This window comes from Hordeum vulgare, chromosome 7H, assembly GCF_904849725.1.
Source record: "Hordeum vulgare subsp. vulgare chromosome 7H, MorexV3_pseudomolecules_assembly, whole genome shotgun sequence".
NCBI lineage: Eukaryota > Viridiplantae > Streptophyta > Magnoliopsida > Poales > Poaceae > Hordeum > Hordeum vulgare.
In genome coordinates, this window is record NC_058524.1 from 585,121,679 (window position 1) to 585,147,371 (window position 25,693).

Consider the following 25,693-nt stretch of genomic DNA (forward strand, 5'->3'; position numbering starts at 1 on the left):
TATTTTCCGGGTCTCGGGCTACTACCGGTTATACTGGAAACGATGGAAAAGTTCCATGTTTGCTATGCTAGGGACGCGTGACAGACGAACGGGCCGTGTATCCGGGTTCGTCTCGTTTTGTTGATCAACTTTCATGTTGAAATTATTTTGATCTGACTTACGGATTATTTTATATTAATTTTCAAAGTTTTATTAATTATTTAGGAACTAAAATCAGATTTAAATGATTTAATAAAATCCCATTATGACATCATCGCGATGTCAGGCTGACATCAACATTTGACTGGTCAACTGACCAGCGTCCCGAACGTCATAGGCACAAGTTTTATTTAAGATTAAATATTATTTAATCAGATTAATTTAATGAGGGACCCACGTGTCATACTCTAATTATTCTAATTAATTATTTTAACTAATATATCTATTTATTTATTTATTTAATAAAAACATTATTTTTATTATTTATATTAACTCTCGCGTGGGGCCTCCCTGTCATAGACAGTGGGTGCATTGGCCCCACCGGTAAGTGACCCAAGGCCATTTACTCATTTTTTTATTAGATACCTAACCGTGCAAATACCGTATTCCTCTAAATATCCATATACCCAAATACATACATCACATCTCATACATACATACATACATATGCATCTAATACATCATTTGTTTTTTTTATTTTTCTCTCTCAACACTCATCTCTCTCTTTGCTAACAGAGAGACAGAGAACTCTCTCCTAACTAACATAGAAGAACCTAAACTTCAATCCCTCCTACCGGAGTCTACCGTCGACGGATCGAGGTCCCGTTTGCCGGAACGGAACCGGGACGGCGAGGAGAACGTCATGGTGGGAGGAGCCCGAGGAGGGGCTCACCGACGGTGACGAGACGGCCCGATGAAGCCGGAGTTCGCACGAAGGTGAAGGTGACGACGGTGACGTGGTTCCGGTGAAGACGGGCGTGCCGGCGAGGAGGAGCCGGCCGGAGGTTCGCCGAGAGGGGCCCCGGTGAGGAGGGGCCCCCGGAGATGGAGCCGGCCGGAGTTGAGGCCGGCAAGAGGGACCTCGAGGAGGCCGGGGCCCCTGCCGGCGGGGTGGAGGCCGAGGGGGGGGGGGGGCGGCTCGCCGGCGGGAAGGAGGGCCGAGGGGGGCCGGGGCTGTGACGCCCTCGGCTTAATCGTACGCTAATCATACACACAAATGCGTACGATGAAACCCAAGGACTCACGGGAAGATATCACAACACAACACTAGACACAAATAAAATAACATCAGCTTCATATTACAAGCCAGGGCCTCGAGGGCTAGAATACGAAAGCTCGATAAACACACGAGTCAGCGGAAGCAACAAATATCTGAGTACAGACATAAAACATGGGGTGCCTTAGAGAAGGCTAGCACAAAAGACACAACGATCGAACGAGGCGAGGCCTCCTGCCTGAGAACCTCCTAACTACTCCTGATCATCAGCGGCCTCCACGTAGTAGTAGGCACCGTCGGGGTAGCAGTCGTCGGCGGCGGGGACCTCCATCTCCTGGGCTCCATCATCTGGTCGCAGCAAACGGATCAAGGGGGACAAGGCGGGAGCAAAGCAGCGGTGAGTACTCATCCAAAGTACTCGCAAGTCTTACATCAGAACTATCCTAATTATGCATCAGTATCAAAGAAGGGGGGGGTTATATGTGGACTGACTGCAGCAATGCGAGAATAGAGATAGAAGGCCTAGTCCTATCGAAGACTAGCATCTTCAGGGTCTTGCAGCAATAGACGAGAGTAGAACAGGGGTAACACATTAATAGTCATATTGTTGCAGCAATATTAAAGTGAGGTCACGCCTAAGGATCCTCCCTCGACTCCATGCGAGGAAGCAATCCCGAGGCAAACTAATTCCAGTTAAGTAACAATTGTAGTTGTAAAAGATCGGGGCACAACTCCAAGTCGTCCTGTAACCGTGGACACGGCTATCCGAATAGTTAATTTTCATCCCTGCAGGGGTGCACCACATGTCCCGTCATGCTCGATAACACTCTGGCCGGACATACTTTTCTGGGTCCTGCCCGGCCTCGGAATATCGACACGTCGCAGCCCCACCTAAGACTAATCAGAGAGGCCAGCCCGCCGGTCTAAATCCTAAGCACAAAGGGTTCGTGGGCCCAGTTCCCCTTAACGCTCCTGCACGTGGCGTGGGCGGCCGACGTCAGTCCTGGCATCCCTTAATCACAAGCGCAATGCATCTCGGGACCACTCGGGCGCGCGCCGCTACATTGCTGGCATCTGAAAAGCTTCGGCTGATACCGCGACGCCGAGTACCCATAATTCTTCCCGCGTAGCCGGTTAGTGCGAAAAGGTCTCCGACCAACCCAGATCAAATACCCAAATCCATTAGCATTTTAATTAGGCCAGCAACACAGTCTCACGGGAATCCACCCGGCTTACAACTAATCACCAATGATCCCAGTAACATGGTCGAGTAACTGTGTGGTCGTAACATCGGGGGGAATCCGAGGTATCACCCTCGTTGGATCCCGAACGATGTATCCGTCAAGGTGGGCTTAGAGGAATCACCCTCGGGGGTCCCACACTCGCGGGGTTGCACGACAGAGGCGTCATCGGGAATGATGAAAGAGGAATAACCCTCGATAACCACAACCGACTAGCTATACTACAGAGATATCATCAGGAGTACTTAGCGAGGTGTCACCCTCGGTACCCGATAGTATCTATGTAGCGTCGTACAACGAAGGGGGTTGAATGTGCTGTGTCGGGTCTGGCTCGTCGATCAGAGATCGAGATTTGAAAACAAGCGGGGCAACTAAGCTACGGGGTCAGAGGGGATGACTGCTCCACCTATACTAAGCATATTAAAGGTACAGGACTGAAAGTAGCAGTTCATCAAAAAACAGGCTATGCATCAGATATAGGAGCTAACTACAACAGTAGCAAAGTACTAATGCAAGCAGTAGAAAGAAAGACAGAGGCGATATAGGAATGATCAAGGGGAATTTGCTTGCCTTGCTGCTCTGCGGCAAAGGACTGATCGGCAGGGTCGTAGATGTACCCGGCAGCAGCGTCAGTCTCGGGGTCTACCGGTAAGAAGAGGGGGAAGAAACAATAAATAATAGCACCGATGCAACACAAGGCATGACATGGCAAGATGCAGGCTAGACATGAGCTAACGCAGCAACATCCGTCATAGACGGGTCGGAAGAATATCTGACGATATTTTCCGGGTCTCGGGCTACTACCGGTTATACTGGAAACGATGGAAAAGTTCCATGTTTGCTATGCTAGGGACGCGTGACAGACGAACGGGCCGTGTATCCGGGTTCGTCTCGTTTTGCTGATCAACTTTCATGTTGAAATTATTTTGATCTGACTTACGGATTATTTTATATTAATTTTCAAAGTTTTATTAATTATTTATGAATTAAAATCAGATTTAAATGATTTAATAAAATCCCATTATGACATCATCGCGATGTTAGGCTGACATCAACATTTGACTGGTCAACTGACCAGCGGGTCCCGAACGTCATAGGCACAAGTTTTATTTAAGATTAAATATTATTTAATCAGATTAGTTTAATGAGGGACCCATGTGTCATACTCTAATTATTCTAATTAATTATTTTAACTAATATATCTATTTATTTATTTATTTAATAAAAACATTATTTTTATTATTTATATTAACTCTCGCGTGGGGCCTCCCTGTCATAGACAGTGGGTGCATTGGCCCCACCGGTAAGTGACCCAAGGCCATTTACTCATTTTTTTTATTAGATACCTAACCGTGCAAATACCGTATTCCTCTAAATATCCATATACCCAAATACATACATCACATCTCATACATACATACATACATACGCATCTAATACATCATTTGTTTTTTTATTTTTCTCTCTCAACACTCATCTCTCTGTGTGCTAACAAAGAGATGGAGAACTCTCTCCTAACTAACATAGAAGAACCTAAACTTCAATCCCTCCTACCGGAGTCTACCGTCGACGGATCGAGGTCCCGTTTGCCGGAACGGAACCGGGACGGCGAGGAGAACGTCATGGTGGGAGGAGCCCGAGGAGGGGCTCACCGACGGTGACGAGACGGCCCGATGAAGCCGGAGTTCGCACGAAGGTGAAGGTGACGACGGTGACGCGGTTCCGGTGAAGACGGGCGTGCCGGCGAGGAGGAGCCGGCCGGAGGTTCGCCGAGAGGGGCCCCGGTGAGGAGGGACCCCCGGAGATGGAGCCGGCCGGAGTTGAGGCCGGCAAGAGGGACCTCGAGGAGGCCGGGGCCCCTGCCGGCGGGGTGGAGGCCGAGGGGGGGGGGGGGCGGCTCGCCGGCGGGAAGGAGGGCCGAGGGGGGCCGGGCCTCGCCGCGGGGAGGAGGAGGCCGTGAGGGGGCTGCCGATGGGAGGAGGAGAGGCCGCCGGGGGGGCTGCCGGCGGGAGGAGGAGAGGCCGCCGGCCGAGGTGGGGCGAGGTGGAGGAGGGATCTGGGGGAGTGGGGCGACGGGAGGTGGGATGGGGGCTCTCGGTTGGTGGGAGTGGGGGGGCCGAGAGAGAGAGGGAGTTACGGGAGATGGGGCTCGTGGGGAGGGAGTTACGAGAGGGGAGGGAGGGCGCTGTCGGTGGGGGGGTGGGGCCCCCCACGAGGGGGAGGCTGGCGGCGGCGTGGGAAAACGGGGAGGGAGCGAGAGGGGCTCCCTCGCCAGGGGGGGAGGCGTTAGGGTTGCGGGATGGGGGTGGCCGGCTGGGCCTTTTGGCCCAGTTGGGCCGGTTGGTTTTCCCTTTTTTTTGATTTGTTTTGTTTTGTTTTACTTTGTTTTCTTTGTTTTCTTTTCTTTTATTATTTCTTTCTTTCCTATTTATCTTACTATCTGATTTTTCTTTTTAAATACTTTATTTTATCATTCTTTCTTTTACAATTTATTATACCTACCTTTAATTCTCTCTTTCATATACATATTCTTTTAATACTTAACATGAATTTATAAAATACTTTTTCTTTTGTTTTCAAAATTTTGGATCCGGACAGACTCGAATCAACGCGGGTCTGAGATGGGAATTCGATGACGTGGCATCATTAGCGGGTGATCACTTTAGCTTAATTACAATAATTACTCTAGCAAAAGTCGAGGATGTCACAAAGTTTCCTCGTAAAAGTTTCTTCCAACGCATTTATGCATTTTCGTAAAATGTTTCTTAAGGAAATTTCTTAGGATTGACTTTTCTAATAAGTTTCTTAAGAAAAGTTTCTTTCGATGCATGTTCGTAAGAAGTTTCCTAAGTTAATTTTTTTTGTAATCACTTTCTTAAGAAGTTTCTTAAGCACAGATTCTTCCGGCTTATTTTCGAAAGAATTTCTTAAGGAAATTTTCTGAGGAATTAGTTGCTTAATAAAAGTTTCTTCCGACGCATTTTGGAAAGAAGATTCTTAAGGAAATTTTCTTACGAGTCACTTTCTACAGAAGTTTCTTGTGACACTTTTTCATCAGAAGTTTTTTAAGGAAATTTTCTTAGGAATCACTTTCTAAAGAAGTTTCTTAAGAAAAGTTTCTTCCGACAAATTTTCGTAAGAAGTTTCTTAAGGAAATATTCTAAGACATCACTTCCTTAAGAAGTTTCTTAAGTAAATTTTCTTCCAGCATAATTTCTTAATAAGTTTCTTAAGGAAATCTTCTTAGGAATCTCTTTCTTCAGAAAAGTTTCTTCCGACACATTTCCGTAACACGTTTTTAAGAAGATTTTCTAAGGAATCCCTTTCACAAAAAGTTTATTAAAAAAAGTTTCTTCCAACGTGTTTTTGTAAGAAGTTTCTTAAGGGAATTTGCTTACGAATCACTTTACTAAGAATTTTATTAATAAAAGTTTCTTCCGACAAATTCTCATAATTAGTTTCTTAAGGAAATTTTCTTAGGAATCACTTTTGTAAGAAGTTTCCTCAGAAAAAAAATTTCCGACGCATTTTCGTAAGATGTTTCTTAAGAAAATTTCTTAGGATTAACTTTGATAATAAGTTTCTTAAGAAAAGTTTCTTCCGATGCAAGTTCGTAAGAAGTTTCTCAAGGAAATTTTCTTTTGAATCACTTTCTTAAGAAGTTTCTTAAGAACATCTTCTTCCGGCATATTTTCACTGGAATTTCTTAAGGAATTTTTCAGAGGAATTACTTTCTTAAAAAAAGTTTCTTCCGACACATTTTGGTAAAAAGATTCTTAAGGAAATTTTCCTACGAATCACTTGCTTAAGAAAAGTTTCTTCCATCGCATTTTCGTAAGAAATTGTTTAAGGAAATTTTCTTACGAGTGACTTTCTCAAGAAGTTTCGTGTGACACATTTTCGTCAGAAGTATTTAAGGAAATTTTCTTAAGAATGACTTTCTAAAGAAGTTTCTGAAGAAAAGTTTCTCCCGACACATTTTTGTAAGAAGTTTCTTAAGGAAATATTCTATGGTATCACTTCTTAATAAGTTTCTCAATAAAGGTTTCTTCCGGCATATTTTCTTAAGAAGTTTCTTAAGGAAATCATCTTAGGAATGACTTTCTTCAGAAAATTTTGTTCCGACACATTTTCGTAAGATGTTTTGAAGAAATTTTTCTAAGGAATCCCTTTCACAAGAAGTTTATTAAAAAATGTTTCTTCCGACGTGTTTTTGTAAGAAGTTTCTTAAGGAAATTTTCTTAGGAATCACTTTCTTAAGAATTTTCTTAATACAAATTTCTTCCGATAATTTTTCATAATTAGTTTCTTATGGAAATTTTCTTAGGAATCACTTTCTTAAGAAGTATCCTCGGAAAAGTTTCTTCCGACGCATTTTCGTAAGATGTTTCTTAAGAAAATTTCTTAGGATTAACTTTGATAATAAGTTTCCTAAGAAAAGTTTCTTCTCATGGATGTTCGTAAGAAATTTCTTAAGGAAATTTTCTTTGGAATCACTTTCTTAAGAAGTTTCTTAAGAACTGATTCTTCCGGCTTATTTTCCCAAGAATTTCTTAAGGAAATTTTATGAGGAATTACTTTCTTAAAAAAAGTTACTTCCGACGCATTTTGGCAAGAAGATTCTTAAGGAAATTTTCTTAAGAATCACTTTCTTAAGAAAAGTTTCTTCCATTGCATTTTCGTAAGAAGTTCCTTACGAAAATTTTCTTATGAGTCACTTTCTAAAGAAGTTTCTTGTGACACATTTTCGTTACAAGTTTTTTAAAGAAATTTTGTTAGGAATCACTTTCTAAAGAAGTTTCTTAAGAAAAGTTTATTATGACACATTTTCGTAAGAAATTTCTTAAGGAAATCTTCTAAAGTATCACTTCCTTAAGAAGTTTCTTAAGAAAAGTTTCTTCCGGCATATTTTCTTAATAAATTTCTTATGGAATTCTTCTTAAGAATCACTTTCTTCAGAAAAGTTTCTTCCGACACATGTCAGTAAGAAGTTTTCAAGAAAATTTCCTAAGGAATCCCTTTCTCAAGATGTTTATTAAAAATATTGTTTCCGACGTGTTTTCGTGAGAAGTTTCTTAAGGAAATTTGTTTGGAATCACTTTCTTATGAATTTTCTTAGTAAAAGTTTCTTCCCACAAACTTTCATAATTAGTTTCTTAAGGAAATTTTCTTAGGAATTACTTTCTTAAGAAGTTTCCTCGTAAAAGTTTCTTCCAACGCATTTACGCATTTTCGTAAAATGTTTCTTAAGGAAATTTCTTAGGATTGACTTTTCTAATAAGTTTCTTAAGAAAAGTTTCTTTCGATGCATGTTCGTAAGAAGTTTCCTAAGGAAACTTTCTTTGGAATCACTTTCTTAAGAACTTTCTTAAGCACAGATTCTTCCGGCTTATTTTCGAAAGAATTTCTTAAGCAAATTTTCTGAGGAATTAGTTTCTTAAAAAAAGTTTCTGAAGATCAGCTTCTTCCGACATATTTTCAAATGAATTTCTTAAGGAAATTTTCAGAGGAATTACTTTCTTAAAAAAAGTTTCTTCCGACACAATTTGGTAAGAAGATTCTTAAGGAAATTTACTTAAGAATCACTTTCTTAAGAAAAGTTTCTACCATCGCATTTTCGTAAGAAATTTCTGAAGGAAATTTTCTTACGAGTCACTTTCTAAAGAAGTTTCGTGTGACACATTTTCGTCAGAAGTATTTAAGGAAATTTTCTTAGGAATCACTTTCTAAAGAAGTTTCTTAAGAAAAGTTTCTCCCGACACATTTTTGTAAGAAGTTTCTTAAGGAAATATTCTATGGTATCAGTTCTTAATAAGTTTCCTAAGAAAGGTTTCTTCCAGCATATTTTCTTAAGAAGTTTCTGAAGGAAATCTTCTTAGGAATGACTTTCTTCAGAAAATTTTGTTCCGACACATTTTTCTAAGATGTTTTGAAGAAATTTTTCTAAGGAATCCCTTTCACAAGAAGTTTATTGAAAAATGTTTCTTCCTTCGTGTTATTGTAAGAAGTTTATTAAGGAAATTTGCTTAGGAATCACTTTCTTAAGAATTTTCTTAATACAAGTTTCTTCCGATAAATTTTCATAGTTAGTTTCTTAAGGAAATTTTCTTAGGAATCACTTTCTTAAGAAGTATCCTCGGAAAAGTTCCTTCTGACGCATTTTCGTAAGATGTCTCTGAAGAAAATTTCTTAGGATTAACTTTGATAATAAGTTTCTTAAGAAAAGTTTCTTCCGATGGATGTTCGTAAGAAATTTCTTAAGGAAATTTTCTTTGGAATCACTTTCTTAAGAAATTTCTTAAGAACAACTTCTTCCGGCATATTTTCAAAAGAATTTCTTAAGGAAATTTTATGAGGAATTACTTTCTTAAAAAAAGTTACTTCCGACGCATTTTGGCAAGAAGATTCTTAAGGAAATTTTCTTAAGAATCACTTTCTTAAGAAAAGTTTCTTCCATCGCATTTTCGTAAGAAGTTTCTTACGAAAATTTTCTTATGAGTCACTTTCTAAAGAAGTTTCTTGTGACACATTTTCGTTACAAGTTTTTTAAAGAAATTTTGTTAGGAATCACTTTCTAAAGAAGTTTCTTAAGAAAAGTTTATTATGACACATTTTCGTAAGAAATTTCTTAAGGAAATCTTCTAAAGTATCACTTCCTTAAGAAGTTTCTTAAGAAAAGTTTCTTCCGGCATATTTTCTTAATAAATTTCTTATGGAATTCTTCTTAAGAATCACTTTCTTCAGAAAAGTTTCTTCCGACACATGTCAGTAAGAAGTTTTCAAGAAAATTTCCTAAGGAATCCCTTTCTCAAGATGTTTATTAAAAATATTCTTTCCGACGTGTTTTCGTGAGAAGTTTCTTAAGGAAATTTGTTTGGAATCACTTTCTTATGAATTTTCTTAGTAAAAGTTTCTTCCCACAAACTTTCTTAATTAGTTTCTTAAGGAAATTTTCTTAGGAATTACTTTCTTAAGAAGTTTCCTCGTAAAAGTTTCTTCCAACGCATTTACGCATTTTCGTAAAATGTTTCTTAAGGAAATTTCTTAGGATTGACTTTTCTAATAAGTTTCTTAAGAAAAGTTTCTTTCGATGCATGTTCGTAAGAAGTTTCCTAAGGAAACTTTCTTTGGAATCACTTTCTTAAGAACTTTCTTAAGCACAGATTCTTCCGGCTTATTTTCGAAAGAATTTCTTAAGCAAATTTTCTGAGGAATTAGTTTCTTAAAAAAAGTTTCTGAAGATCAGCTTCTTCCGACATATTTTCAAATGAATTTCTTAAGGAAATTTTCAGAGGAATTACTTTCTTAAAAAAAGTTTCTTCCGACACAATTTGGTAAGAAGATTCTTAAGGAAATTTACTTAAGAATCACTTTCTTAAGAAAAGTTTCTACCATCGCATTTTCGTAAGAAATTTCTGAAGGAAATTTTCTTACGAGTCACTTTCTAAAGAAGTTTCGTGTGACACATTTTCGTCAGAAGTATTTAAGGAAATTTTCTTAGGAATCACTTTCTAAAGAAGTTTCTTAAGAAAAGTTTCTCCCGACACATTTTTGTAAGAAGTTTCTTAAGGAAATATTCTATGGTATCAGTTCTTAATAAGTTTCCTAAGAAAGGTTTCTTCCAGCATATTTTCTTAAGAAGTTTCTGAAGGAAATCTTCTTAGGAATGACTTTCTTCAGAAAATTTTGTTCCGACACATTTTTCTAAGATGTTTTGAAGAAATTTTTCTAAGGAATCCCTTTCACAAGAATTTTATTGAAAAATGTTTCTTCCTTCGTGTTATTGTAAGAAGTTTATTAAGGAAATTTGCTTAGGAATCACTTTCTTAAGAATTTTCTTAATACAAGTTTCTTCCGATAAATTTTCATAGTTAGTTTCTTAAGGAAATTTTCTTAGGAATCACTTTCTTAAGAAGTATCCTCGGAAAAGTTCCTTCCGACGCATTTTCGTAAGATGTCTCTGAAGAAAATTTCTTAGGATTAACTTTGATAATAAGTTTCTTAAGAAAAGTTTCTTCCGATGGATGTTCGTAAGAAATTTCTTAAGGAAATTTTCTTTGGAATCACTTTCTTAAGAAATTTCTTAAGAACAACTTCTTCCGGCATATTTTCAAAAGAATTTCTTAAGGAAATTTTATGAGGAATTACTTTCTTAAAAAGAGTTTCTTCCGACGCATTTTGGTAAGAAGATTCTTAAGGAAATTTTCTTAAGAATCACTTTCTTAAGGAAAGTTTCTTCCATCGCATTTTCGTAAGAAATTTCTTAAGGAAATTTTCTAACGAGTCACTTTCTAAAGAAGTTTCTTCTAACACATTTTCGTCACAAGTATTTAAGGAAATTTTCTTAGGAATCACTTTCTAAAGAAGTTTCTTAATAAAAGTTTCTCCCGACACATTTTTGTAAGAAGTTTCTTAAGGAAATATTCTATGGTATCACTTCTTAATAAGTTTCTTAAGAAAGCTTTCTTCCGACATCTTTTCTTAAGAAGTTTCTTTAGGAAATCTTCTTAGGAATCACTTTGTTCAGAAAAGTTTGTTCTCACACATTTTCGTAAGATGTTTTGAAGAAATTTTTCTAAGGAATCCCTTTCAAAAGAAGTTTATTAAAAAATGTTTCTTCCGACGTGTTTTTGTAAGAAGTTTCTTAAGGAAATTTGCTTAGGAATCACTTTCTTAAGAATTTTCTTAACACAATTTTCTTCCGATAAATTTTCATAATTAGTTTCTTAAGGAAATTTTCTTAGGAATCACAACCCTGTCGCACAAGCGCCTCGAGCCCTCAACCCTCGTCCCTTGACGCAGTCCCGCAAAGGAGTCGAGAAGCCGGTGAAGTTAGGTTCCCTCGATCGAGTCGGCCTCGATAGCAACGCCCAACCGCCCATTGTCCTCGTCAATCGGGGTTTGCCGAACACCAGCGGAGACTGTTTATCATTGGCCCATATATTTTATTTTCAATACTAGGCCTATATAATTGTTTTGGGCCCCCAGAATCATGGGCCCAGTACGGGCCGCACGGATGGCATCACTATGGGTTCGGCCCTATGTAGTACATTCAGATGTGTTAACTTTTAAGCTCTTTTACAATACATCAAAATAAACGGCATATAATATTTTGATGCAAGGACTCCAAATTTAAGTGCCAAAACTTTGTTGCACCCCAGCACAGAGAAATTTTAGGATAACAACGAGTAATCTAAAACATCAGAAAAAAAGAGAATAACACAACAACAAACATCTGGCAGCAACAAATTACAGATAGAATCGAAGCGTTAGTTATACTATGCCCCCTTCTTCTATACCATGCATATGCGCTTCGATGAAAGAAAAAGGCAGGAAACTAGTTCTCAAGAGAAGTGGAGTTGTAATTTTAGAAATATCTGTATCTCTAAGACCTCTCCCGATGCATGGGTGCTTATATGAGGTGCTAAGTGCATTAAAGAGCTTAGCAACTAAACTCCTCAATGCATAGATGCTTAGTTTTTGGTTGCTAAGCTTCCTTCATTTAACTAGGTGCAGACTCATATTTGTGCTTCCACCCAGGTACACATGCTTAGCATTGTTTCTTCCTAAGGTCACTACATTACTCTCCCTCTTCTTAATTAACATGTCACCTCATATTTTTTTATTTAGTTGGCAACCTTAGCACCTTTACAAGGTGGAGCATTGGAAAGGGCATAGAACCTTCCACAGGAATAACTTTTCGCAACCCAACTTTAAAACGTACATGCTCTCCGTGCCATTAAAATAATTGAATCTTTCACATTTATTATAGAATTTTTTAAGTAAAAGTACCGCCTACTTATTTGAGCAGGCTCCCTTCACATCCAAACACCTTTTTGAGACGTCAATTTTCCAGCATTAGATAAACTAGCGGTGGTAGATTTGTTGTTTTTATCTTCCACTTTTATCTCGGCGGTATCGCAAGTGAATGGGATTGATAGGTATCGGGAGAGACGCAACAACAACATCGATGAGTGTCTGCCTATTACTTACTTCAACTCCCCAGTCTTCATGTCCCGGTGGAGTTGTAACAACTCTTCTTTGATGGACGGAAGCTTGAAGATGACCATGGCTCCCGTCTCCGAGGGTGACTCTGCACCGTCGTCGGCTCGGGTAGGGTAGATACATTTTCATGCACAAGCATAGTATCACTGAGGCGTATTTCGGGGCCTGGTTGCATGAGCTCAGGAACACGTCGTTGGGGTGAATGATATCGTCCTCCAGGTTGTGTAGCTTTTGCACTGCTGCCTAAATTTTGTTCATTTTGGCCTGTCAAGCTGAATTCATCAGCATAATCGATTCAAACACCAACTCGACTGAAAATAATGGCACTTCAAATTTTAAGCAATATAAGAGTTAACACTTCAACATGGTATGTACCCAGCAATCATCTCAAACGTTTGATACTGATACAAGGTTTAATAAGAGCATAAACCACTTCAATTTTTGTTCATGTGTGACAGGGAGGAAACACAAGAACATGAAGCAGTGGAACGATGGGCAGTCTGCCGGTGTAGTGGCGTGGATGGGGGACACTTCTGAAAATCGGTTCAAATGGATGGCGAACATAAAGGAATTTCAAACTTGGTACTAATTCACCACAGTTGGAAACAACATCACCATAGAAGAAATACAGACCATACATTATTTGGAGAAATCAATACAAGTACGGACAAAAAATAGATAAAAACAAGTACCTAAAAAACTATGAACGATGTGAAAACCGGCTTCTTACAATACATTGTATCAAGGAGCCCGAAACAAGCAAATTGTTATCGTTTGGAAGCAGTCGCAGATATACTAATGTGGTTGTCGGGGCAGCCACCCCCACCACTCCAGCTTCCTCTCGCGGCAAGTTATTCAGGGCAGTTTCACGGTTTATAGTTCCTGCGAAGAGGTGCTCCCGCCATTTACTTATACAAAGGTCACTATAAAAAACACGTTTTGCATATATACAAGGCCACAAACAATTGTGGAAAGAGAAGTTAATGATGTTTCCCCATATTAGCAACATTTTTAATACTTCATACATTGAAACATAATAAAAGTTCAATCAGTTTTCTATTCCTTTCTTGCATGCATGCTGAGTACTAATGCTCCAAGTAAACAAAAGGGCAACTGATTTATAAATCAAGGCATTAAATTTTATCAATAATCTGAGTTGGTGGCTTTGTATATTAAAATAAAGAGAGTACATTTTTTAGGAAGTGCGAGCAGATACTTTTATTTCAGAGAATACGAAGAGGTACGTGATGCTAGCGAGGGAGAGAACAAGAGTTTTCAAATGAACCACATGATACCAGCCTCCAATTTGTTGTTTCAGGAAACTCCCCAACTCTCGCTAGCACATAAGGTGTCACATTGACTAGGATCTGGTCGTGTTTTTCTATTTCTCTAGTTTTCTCACGTACTACCTCTGTCCCATAACATAAAAACATTTTTCAAACTGTTATAGCTTAAAAACGCTTTAATATTATGGGACGGAGGTAGTACTACCTAGTAATACATGCACACGTGTTGCATGGTGGATGTGTGTGTAGAGTAACGGTGAAGGTGATATGCATTATGTGCTCGTTGTGCCATCCGGCATGTATCGAAACAACAAAAATAGAGTAGTCTCTCATAAAGTGCGAGAGGAAGCACAAATACACCACGACAGGAAGCACAAGACTAATCTATTGCCATTTCACGTACGCTACCGCCCCCACTCATTGCTTGCATTTGTATCCAAAATTTTTGGGCCTTAAATGTTTCCCGCGGTTAACTTTAGTTTCTGGTCTGCGAGTCTCGACAAGCTAGACTACAACACTACAAAGTTTCACCAAATATACATTGAGAAATATCAATATCTACAATACAATATATACATCCCATAAAACTATATTTCATAATGAATCTAACGATATTAATTTTGCATTATGAATATTGATACTTGTTTCTATAAGTTTGGTCAAACTAGAGATACTTTGACTTCGGACAAAGCTAATACGTAGACTAAAAAGGAACGGAGGGAGTATGTTCTCAACAAGGGTGACCAATCCTTGAGCCACATGCCGACAAGGATATATCCACAATCCGTTCAACCTATAAATGGAGAATATTACCATTTTAATTACAAACAACACAATATATTTTTTAAAGGAGATGACCCCAACCTCTTCATCATTGTAATACACACATCATCTTTGGTAAGAAGTTTCTTAAGGAACTTTTCTTCAGAATTACTTTCTTCACAAAAGTTTTTGACGATGCATTCTGGTAAGGAGTTTCTTAAGGAAATTTTCTTAAGAATCACTTTATTAAGAAAAGTTTCTTCCTATGCATTCTTGTAAGAAGATTATTAAGGAAATTTTCATAGGAATCATTGTCTAAGGATGTTTCTTAAGAAAAATTTCTTCGTACGCATTTTCGTAAGAAGTTTTTTAAGGAAGTTTTCTTAGGAATCACTTTCTAAAGAAGTTTCTTAAGAAAAGTTTCTTCCGACGCATTTTCGTAAGAAGTTTCTTAAGGTAATTTTCTAAGGCATCACTTCCTTACGAAGTTTCTTAAGCAAAGTTTCTTTTGGCATATTTTCTAAAGAAGTTTCTTATGGAAATCTTCTTAGGAATCACTTTCTCCAGAAAAGTTTCTTCCGACACATTTCCGTAAGAATTTTTGAAGAATTTTTTTAAGGAATCCCTTTCCCAAGAAGTTTATTAATTTTTTTTTCTTCCAACGTATTTTCGTAAGAAGTTTCTTAAGGAAATTTGCTTAGGAATCACTTTCTTAAGAATTTTCTTAATAAAAGTTTCTTCCGACAAATTTTCATAATTAGTTTCTTAAGGAAATTTTCTTAGGAATCACTTTCTTAAGAAGTTTCCTCGGAAAAGTTTTCTCCGACGCATTTTCGTAAGATGCTTCTTAAGGAAATTTTGTAGGATTAACATTGATAGTAAGTTTCTTAAGAAAAGTTTCTTCCGATGGATGTTCGTAAGAAGTTTCTTAAGGAAATTTTCTTTGGAATCACTTTCTTAAGAAGTTTCTAAAGAGCAGATTCTTCCGGCTTATTTTCGAAGAATTTCTTAAGAAAGTTTTTTGAGGAATTACTTTCTTAAAAAAAGTTTCTTCGAACGCATTTTGGTAAGAAGATTCATAAGTAAATTTTCTTCAGAATCACTTTCTTAAGAAAAGTTACTTCCATGGCATTTTCGTGAGAAGTTTCTTAAGTAAATTTTCTTACGAGTCACTTTCTACAGAAGTTTCTCGTGACACATCTTTGTTAGAAGTTTTTTAAGGAAATTTTCTAAGGAATCACTTTCTAAAGAAGTTCCTTAAGAAAAGTTTCTTCCGACACATTTTCGTAAGAAATTTCTTAAGGAAATATTCCAAGATATCACTTCCTTAAGAAGTTTCTTCCAGCATATTTTCTTAAGAAGTTTCTTAAGGAAATCTTCTTGGGAATCACTTTCTTCATAAAAGTTTCTTCCGACACATTTCCGTAAGAAGTTTTGAAGAGAATTTCCTAAGGAATCCATTTCTCAAGAAGTTTCTTAAAAAAAGTTTCTTCTGACGTGTTTTCGTAAGAAGTTTCTTAAGGAAATTTGCTTAGGAATCACTTTCCTAAGAATTTTCTTAATAAAAGTTTATTCCGACAAATTTTCATAATTAGTTTCTTAAGGAAATTTTCTCAGGAGTCACTTTTGTAAGAAGTTTCCTCGGAAAAATATCTTCCGACGTATTTTCGTAAGATGTTTCTTAAGAAAATTTCTTAGGATTAACTTTGATAATAAGTTTCTTAAGAAAAGTTCCTTCCGATGCATCTTCGTAAGAAGTTTCTTAAGGAAATTTGTTTAGGAATCACTTTCTTAAGAATTTTATTAACACAAGTTTCTTCCGACAAATTTTCATAATTAGTTTCTTAAGGAAATTTTCTTAGGAATCACTTTCTTAAGAAGTTTCCTCGGAAAAGTTTCTTCCGACGCATTTTCGTAAGATGTTCCTTAAGAAAACCACAGAGGTTCGGCATTCGCCCCGAGGGGTGTTTACCACTATCGGGATGTTCATCTCTTCGCTCCTAATATCATGCATGTATGCAAAAATTTCCGACATAAAAGAATGCGATGCTCCTGTGTCAAACAATACAGAAGCAGGTACTGAGTTAACGAGAAGTGTACCCATCACGGTAGCAGGCTGGTCTTGAGCTTGACTCATATCAATGTTGTTGGCCTGACCACGAACATAAGCAGGCTTAGCGTTGAAATTGCGGTTCTGGTTGTTGCCACTGCCAGTTGCGGGAAGTGTCAGCTGATTCGGATTCTGCTTGCAGTCTCTAGCACGGTGACCTCGAAGGCCACACTTGAAGCACAGCCCGTCCTCAGGACGGGAAGGAGGAACTCGAGGCGGTGGAGCTGGAAGCCTCGGCTGCCTAGGTGGTGGAGGAGGCTGGCGAGGTGCAGCATAGGACGGCCTCGGAGTAGGAGCAGGTGTATGGTACATGTTGTTGGGAATCCAGATCTTCCGCTTCTGTGCAGACGAGCCCGAAGATGAGCCCATGTCACGGTTGCGCTTGCTGCTATCTTTGTATTCCTGCAGACCAGTCTCAACCTGAATAGCCTTGTTCACCAGGGTGGCGAAATCAGCATAGTCCTGAACGAGGAGTGTCAGCTTGATATCAGGGTGGAGGCCTTCACGGAACTTCTCCTACCTACGTGCATCAGTCGCAATGTCTTCTTCAGCATAGCGAGGTAATTCCAGAAATTCCCGCTGATAAGCATCCACAGTCTTGTTGCCCTGGACCAAGTTGCGGAACTCACGCTTCTTCCGGTCCATGATTCCCTGGGGAATGTATCGAGCACGGAAAGCAGCCTTGAACTCTGCCCAAGTGATGATAGTTCCATCAGGCTGAGAGCATGTGTGGCTGTCCGACCATTGAGCAGCGGGACCCTTCAGAAAGTAGGCGGCAAAGTTGACATAGCTCGCCAGGGGCACATTGGCAGACTCCAGCTCATAAGAAATGTCACGGAGCCAGTCATCAACATCAAGAGGCTGAGTTGAGCTGCGGTAGATCGTAGGGTTGAGATGGCAGAACTCTTGCAGTGTCACGCCTTGCGGTTGGTTCATGTTCGGCCTTTGGAACTGATCCATGAGCCCTTGCATAAATTGGCGGTTCAACTCAAACTGTTGGATTATCCCCGCCATATACTCAGGAGGCGGGGGTGGTGCATCGTTGGCAGGGGCACGCGGGCGGCCAGCTGGTCCAACCATCCTGTTAAATATTTAGCAGGGATAGTTTAGCTTAAAGTAATTGACAGGCATCGCACGCATTCATGAAGTAATTAAGCATGATGAAAGGGAAATGCGATAGATACTCCATAGTAGTTGAGTTCGACATTCAGACCCATACATAAGTTCGATTACAGACTAACGATTACAAATTCGAAATTTGGCGATAGCCCAGACGCATTAGACGATACCCTGGACTCACTAGGCGGCGCGCAGGCACGCGGTGGAAGAGTACCACAACGAGATGTAGCGATAAGGCTACATCAACGTCGGAGAGGACGATCGAATCCTGGTAGCTGGCGGTGATAGAAGGTAGGGACAGGACCGTGTGTCCCGTTGTGACTCTGGTGAGGGTACCGCATCCAGTCGAGAAGCTGAGGTCCAAGTGCAGGGGTTCTACCCCCAACATCAGTCCACTCGAGAGCTGATGGTAGCTCTGTCCTGCTCGGCTCGCGGATGCACATAGGGGGAACCCTCGGGCAGTGTGATGGCTGCAGCTCTGTCAAGCGTCGTAAAGACGAGCGCGCGTAGCATACAGCTCCACAACCAGAGCTCGGAAAGCACGATCCATTGCCTCAGTGTACTGTACCAGAACCCGCGCGTCGTAGCGACGCGTCACGTAGGGGGCGCAGTCAGCGACGTAGGAACGGTCGCTGCGCTCCCGAACGTCAGAAGCGTTGGCAGTGAGATCAGACCCAGTCTCATCCCCAGCAGGAGCATGCGGGATGTATCTAAAAAGGCTCTCCTCCAGGTCAGGGTACGCTCCACGGAGACGGGTGATGGCGATGTAGGCCGCATCATGGACGTCCATCTCGACCGACACTCCAATACCATAGAAGACGTGGAGCTCGAGGGTCTTGCCGCCCCTCTGGTCGAAGATGCGAACCTCAGCCTCGTACTGGTACTGGTTGTACTCGCGGAAATCCGTAAACACAGTGTACTCGGGGTACCAGCGATATCCCAGCCTGGTCAGGAGATCGACCAAAATGGTCGGAACCCAGTCGTCTCAGTGGCCTGTGTCAGGTGCACGTGCTGTCTTGCGGGACGCATCTGAAAACAAGATTGACGGATGTCAAATGACAGTGTGTGTAATACATATTCAGGAGAAAAAGAGTAGATAGTGTAGCGCTTCGGGTCGATGTGATTCGAGAACCTAATGTTAGAGTTAGTAAAATCTTTGACCCGAAAGAGAAGAGAGAGTAGAGCCCAGAGTATAGGAAAGGAGTAAAAGATACTAATACCACCCAATTGAGATGTGGGCCCGTAAGGCACAACATTAGTGTTAGTAAAGTTTTTCAAACACTAGACTCAACTTCGGCCAAGGAGTTGGAAAGGGGGCTACCTACAGGCAGTCGGCTCTGATACCAACTTGTGACGCCCTCGATTTAATCGTACGCTAACCAAACACGCAAATGCGTACGATCAAACCCAAGGACTCACGAGAAGATATCACAACACAACTCTAGACACAAATAAAATAACATCAGCTTCATATTACAAGCCAAGGGCCTCGAGGGCTAGAATACGAAAGCTCGATAAACACACGAGTCAGCGGAAGCAACAAATATCTGAGTACAGACATAAAATATGGGGTGCCTTAGAGAAGGCTAGCAGAAAAGATACAACGATCGAATGAGGCGAGGCCTCCTTCCTGGGAACCTCCTAACTACTCCTGATCATCAGCGGCCTCCACGTAGTAGTAGGCACCGTCGGGGTAGCAGTCGTCGGTGACGGGGACCTCCATCTCCCAGGCTCCATCATCTGGTCGCAGCAAACGGATCGAGGGGACAAGAGGGGGAGCAAAGCAGCGGTGAGTACTCATCCAAAGTACTCGCAAGTCTTACCTCAGAACTATTCTAATTATGCATCAGTATCAAAGAAGGGGGGGGGGGTTCTATGTGGACTGACTGCAGCAATGCGAGAATAAAGAGAGAAGGCCTAGTCCTATCGAAGACTAGCATCTTCAGGGCCTTGCAGCAATAGACGAGAGTAGAACACGGGTAAAATATTAATAGTCATATTGTTGCAGCAAAAATTAAAGTGAGGTCACGCCTAAAGATCCTCCCTCGACTCCCTGCGAGGAAGCAATCCCGAGGCAAACTAATTCCAGTTAAGTAACAATTGTAGTTGTAAAAGATCGGGGCACAACTCCAAGTCGTCCTGTAACCGTGGACACGGCTATCCGAATAGTTAATTTTCATCCGTGCAGGGGTGCACCACATGTCCCGTCACGCTCGATAACACTCTGGACGGACATACTTTTCTGGGTCCTGCCCGGCCTCGGAATATCGACACGTCGCAGCCCCACCTAAGACTAATCAGAGAGGCCAGCCCGCCGGTCTAACTCCTAAGCACAAAGGGTTCGTGGGCCCAGTTCCCCTTCGCGCTCCTGCACGTGGCGTGGGCGGCCGACGTCAGTCCTAGCATCCCTTAATCACAAGAGCGACGCATCTCGGGACCACTCGGGCGCGCGCCGCTACATTGCTGGCATCTGAAAAGCTTCGGCTGATACCGCGACGCCGAGTACCCATAATTCTTCCCGCGTAGCCGGTTAGTGCGAAAAGGTCTCCGACCAACCTAGATCAAATACCCAAATCCATTAACATTTTAATTAGGCCATCAACACAGTCTCACGGGAATCCACCCGTCTTACAACTAATCACCAAAGATCCCAGTAACCTGGTCGAGTAACTGTGTGGTTGTAACATCGGGGGGGGGGGGGAATCCGAGGTATCACCCTTGTTGGATTCCGAACGATGAACCCGTCAAGGTGGGTTTAGAGGAATCTCCCTCGGGGGTCCCACACTTGAGGGGTTGCACGACAGAGGCGTCATCGGGAATGGTGAAAGAGGAATCACCCTCGATAACCACGACCGACTAGCTATACTACAGAGATATCATCAGGAGTACTTAGCGAGGTGTCACCCTCGGTACCCGATAGTATCTCTGTAGCGTCGTACAACTAAGGGGGGTGTATGTGTTGTGTCGGGTCTGGCTCGTCGATCAGAGATCGAGATTTGAAAACAAGCGGGGCAACTGGACTACGGGGTCAGAGGGGATGACTGCTCCACCTATACTAAGCATATTAGAGGTACATGACTGAAAGTAGCAGTTCATCAAAAACAGGCTATGCATCAGATATAGGAGCTAACTACAACAGTAGCAAAGTACTAATGTAAGCAGTAGGAAGAAAGACATAGGTGATATAGGAATGATCAAGGGGGGTTTGCTTGCCTTGCTGCTCTGCGGGAAAGGACTGATCGGCAGGGTCGTAGATGTACCCGGCAGCAGCGTCAGTCTCGGGGTCTACCTGTAAGAAGAGGGGGAATAAACAATAAATAATAGCACCGATGCAACACAAAGCATGACATGGTAAGATGCAGGCTAGACATGAGATAACGCAGCAACATCCGTCATAGACGGGTCGGAAGAATATCTGACGATATTTTCCGGGTCTCGGGCTACTACCGGTTATACTGGAAACGATGGAAAGGTTCCATGTTTGCTATGCTAGGGACGCGTGACAGACGAATGGGCCGTGTACCCGGGTTCGTCTCGTTCTGGTGATCAACTTTCATGTTGAAAATATTTTGATCTGACTTACAGATTATTTTATATTATTTTTTAAAGTTTTATTTAATAATTAGGAATTAAAAACAGATTTAAAATATTTAATAAAAAGCTATTATGACATCAGCATGATGGCATGCTGACATCAACAGTTGACTGGTCAACTGACCAGCAGGTCCCGAACGTCATAGGCACAAGTTTTAATTAAGATTAAATATGAATTAATCAGATTAATTTAGTGGGGGAACCACGTGTCATTCTCTCATTCTGCTAATTAATTAATTTAACTAATATATCTATTTATTTATTTAATAAAAACATTAACATTATTTTTATTTTTATTTTAACTATCGCGTGGGGCCTCCCTGTCATAGACAGCGGGTGCGTTGGCCCCACCGGTAAGTGACCTTAGGCTATATACTCATTTTTTACAGATACATAACCATGCAATTATCATATTCCTCCAAATATCTATATACGCAAATACATACATCGCATCTCATACATACATACATACATACGCATCTAATACATCATTTGTTTTTATTTTCATTTAACTCTTAGCACACTCTCATCTCTCTCTCTGTTAACAAAGAGACACATAACAACTCCCTGCTCTAACTCAACCTAGAAGAACACCTCCTTCAAATCCTCCTACCGGTCACTACCGACGACGGATCGGAGTCCCGTTTGCCGGAACGGAACCGGGACGATGAGGGGAACGCGACGGTGGGAGGAGCCCGAGGAGGGGCTCACCAACGTTGGTGAGACGGCCCGGTGAAGCCAGAGTTCTCGGGAAGGTGGAGGTGACGGCGGTGATGGCGCGGTGGTGACGGTGGTGCCGGTGACGGTGAGGTCGCTCCGGCGAGGGGGAGTCGGCCGGAGGGTCACCGAGAGGGGCCCCGGTGAGGAGGGGCCCCCGGGGATGGAGCCGCCGACAGGGAGGGGCTAGGCCGGCGGTGCTCCTTGGGGGCCTCGGCCGACCGGGGGGGGGGGGGCTGGTGCTAGCGGGTGGAGGAGTAGGGGAGGGGCTCGCCGGCCGGGGGTAGAGGGGCCGACGGGGGGGGGGGGGGCTGGAGAGCTCGGGGTGGGAGAGGGAGTTCGTGGGGGTGGGGGGAAATGGGGTCGTGCGGGAGGGAACCGAGAGAGAGAGGAGTCTCTCGTGGGGAGGGGTACGAGAGGTGGGAGGTGGGGCCAACGGGAGTTGGCGGCGGGGTGGGAGGCGAGCAGGAGGGGGGCTGGCGGCGGCTATGGGGAGGGAGGGAGCGAGGGAGGGAGGGGCTCCCTCGCCTAGGGTTAGAGGGGGGGGCGGGTGGGCTGGCCAGTTGGGCCTCTTGGCCCAGCTCGGCCAGGGGTGGGGGGGGGGTTGTTTTGCTTTTCTCTTTTGTTTGTTTTGTTTTGTTTTCCCTTTTCTATTATTTCTTTCTTTCTAATTTCTTTTCTTTCTTTTATCATTATTATTTTTAATACTTTCTTTCTTTAATAGTTAATAGGAATTTATAAATATAATTATCTTTTGTTTTCAATTTCTGAATCCACATAGAAATTCAATGAGGGTCATCGACGGTAATTCTCGATGATGTGGCATCATCTACGGGTGATCATTGTAGCTTAATTATAATATTTACTGTAGCAAAAGTCGAGGATGTCACAGTTTCTCAAGAAAAGTTTATTCCGACACATTTTCATAAGAAATTTCTTAAGGAAATCTTCTAAAGTATCACTTCCTTAAGAAGTTTCTTAAGAAAATTTCTTCCTGCATATTTTCTTAATACGTTTGTTATGGAATTCTTCTTAAGAATCACTTTCTTTAGAAAAGTTTCTTCCGACACATTTCTATAAGAAGTTTTCAAGAAAATTTTCTAAGGAATCCCTTTCTCAAGATGTTTATTAAGAAAATTCCTTCTGACGTGTTTTCGTATGAAGTTTCTTAAGGAAATTTGTTTGGAATCACTTTCTTATGAATTTTCTTAGTAAAAGTTTCTTCCCACAAACTTTCATAATTAGTTTCTTAAGGAAATTTTCTTAGGAATCACTTTCTTAAGAAGTTTCCTCAAAAAAGTTCTTCCGACGCATTTACGCATTTTCGTAAAATGTTTCTTAAGGAAATTTCTTAGGATTGACTTTGCTTATAAGTTTCTTAAGAAAAGTTTCTTTCGATGCATGTTCGCAAGAAGTTTCTTAAGGCAATTTTCTTTGGAATCAATTTCTTAAGAAGTTTCTTAAGTACAGATTCTTCCGGCTTATTTTCGAAAGAATTTCTTAAGGAAATTTTCTGAGGAATTACTTTCTTAATAAAAGTTTCTTCTAACGTATTTTGGAAAGAAGATTCTTAACAAAATTTTCTTACAGAAATTTCTTGTGACACATGTTCGTCAGAAGTTTTTTAAGGAAATTTTCTTTGGAATCACTTTCTAAAGAAGTTTCTTAAGAAAAGTTTCTTCCGACACATTTTCGTAAGAAGTTTCTCAAGGAAATATTCTAAGATATCACTTCCTTAAGAAGTTTCTTAAGTAAATTTTCTTCCAGCATAATTTCTTAATAAGTTTCTTAAGGAAATCTTCTTAGGAATCTCTTTCTTCAGAAAAGTTTCTTCTCACACATTTCCCTAAGAAGTTTTTAAGAAGATTTTCTCATGAATCCCTTTCACAAGAAGTTTATTAAAAAAAGATTCTTCCAATGTGTTTTTGTAAGAAGTTTCTTAAGGAAATTTGCTTAGGAATCACTTTACTAAGAATTTTCTTAATAAAAGTTTCTTCCGACAATTTTTCATAATTAGTTTCTTAAGGAAATTTTCTTAGGAATCACTTTTGTAAGAAGTTTCCTCGGAAAAATTTCTTCTGACGGATTTTCGTAAGATGTTTCTTAAGAAAATTTCTTAGGATTAACTTTTATAATAAGTTTCTTAAGAAAAGTTTCTTCCCATTCATGTTCGTAAGAAGTTTCTCAAGGAAATTTTCATTGGAATCACTTTCTTAAGAAGTTTCTTCAGAACAAATTCTTCCGGCATATTTTCAAAAGAATTTCTTAAGGAAATTTTCAAAGGAATTACTTTCTTAAAAAAAGTTTCTTCCGACACATTTTGGTAAGAAGATTCTTAAGGAAATTTTCATAAGAATCACTTTCTTAAGAAAAGTTTCTTCCGTCGCATTTTCGTAAGAAATTTCTTAAGGAAATTTTCTTACGAGTCACTTTCTAAAGAAGTTTCTTGTGACACATTTTCGTCATAAGTATTGAAGGAAATTTTCTTAGGAATCACTTTCTAAAGATGTTTCTTAAGAAAAGTTTCTTCCGACACATTTTTGTAAGAAGTTTCTGCAGGAAATATTCTATGGTATCACTTCTTAATAAGTTTCTTAAGAAAGGTTTCTTCTGGCATATTTTCTTAAGAAGTTTCTTAAGGAAATCTTCTTAGGAATCTCTTTTTTCAGAAAAGTTTCTTCCGACACATTTCCGTAAGATGTTTTGAAGAAATTTTTCTAAGGAATCCCTTTCACAAGAAGTTTATTAAAAAATGTTTCTTCCGACATGTTTTTGTAAGAAGTTTCTTAAGGAAATATGCTTATGAATCACTTTACTAAGAATTTTATTAATAAAAGTTTCTTCCGACAAATTCTCATAATTAGTTTCTTAAGGAAATTTTCTTAGGAATCACTTTTGTAAGAAGTTTCCTCGGAAAAGATTCTTCCGACGCATTTTCGTAAGATGTTTCTTAAGAAAATTTCTTAGGATTAACTTTGATAATAAGTTTCTTAAGAAAAGTTTCTTCCGATGCAAGTTCGTAAGAAGTTTCTCAAGGAAATTTTCTTTTGAATCACTTTCTTAAGAAGTTTCTTAAGAACAGCTTCTTCCGGCATATTTTCAAAGGAATTTTTCAGAGGAATTACTTTCTTAAAAAAAGTTTCTTCCGACACATTTTGGTAAGAAGATTCTTAAGGAAATTTCCTAAGAATCACTTTCTTAAGAAAAGTTTCTTCCATCGCATTTTCGTAAGAAATTTCTTACGAAAATTTTCTTACGAGTGACTTTCTAAAGAAGTTTCTTGTGACACATTTTCGTCACAAGTTTTTTAAGGAAATCTTCTTAGGAATCACTTTCTAAAGAAGTTTCTTAAGAAAAGTTTCTTCCGACACATTTTTGTAAGAAGTTTCTTAAGGAAATATTCTAAGGTATCACTTCTTAATAAGTTTCTTTAGAAAGGTTTCTTCCGGCATATTTTCTTAAGATGTTTCTTAAGGAAATCTTCTTAGGAATCACTTTCTTCAGAAAAGTTTGTTCCGACACATTTTCGTAAGATGTTTTGATCAAAATTTTCTAAGGAATCCCTTTCATAAGAAGTTTATTAAAAAATGTTTCTTCCCACGTGTTTTTGTAAGAAGTTACTTAAGGAAATTTGCTTAGGAATCACTTTCTTAAGAATGTTATT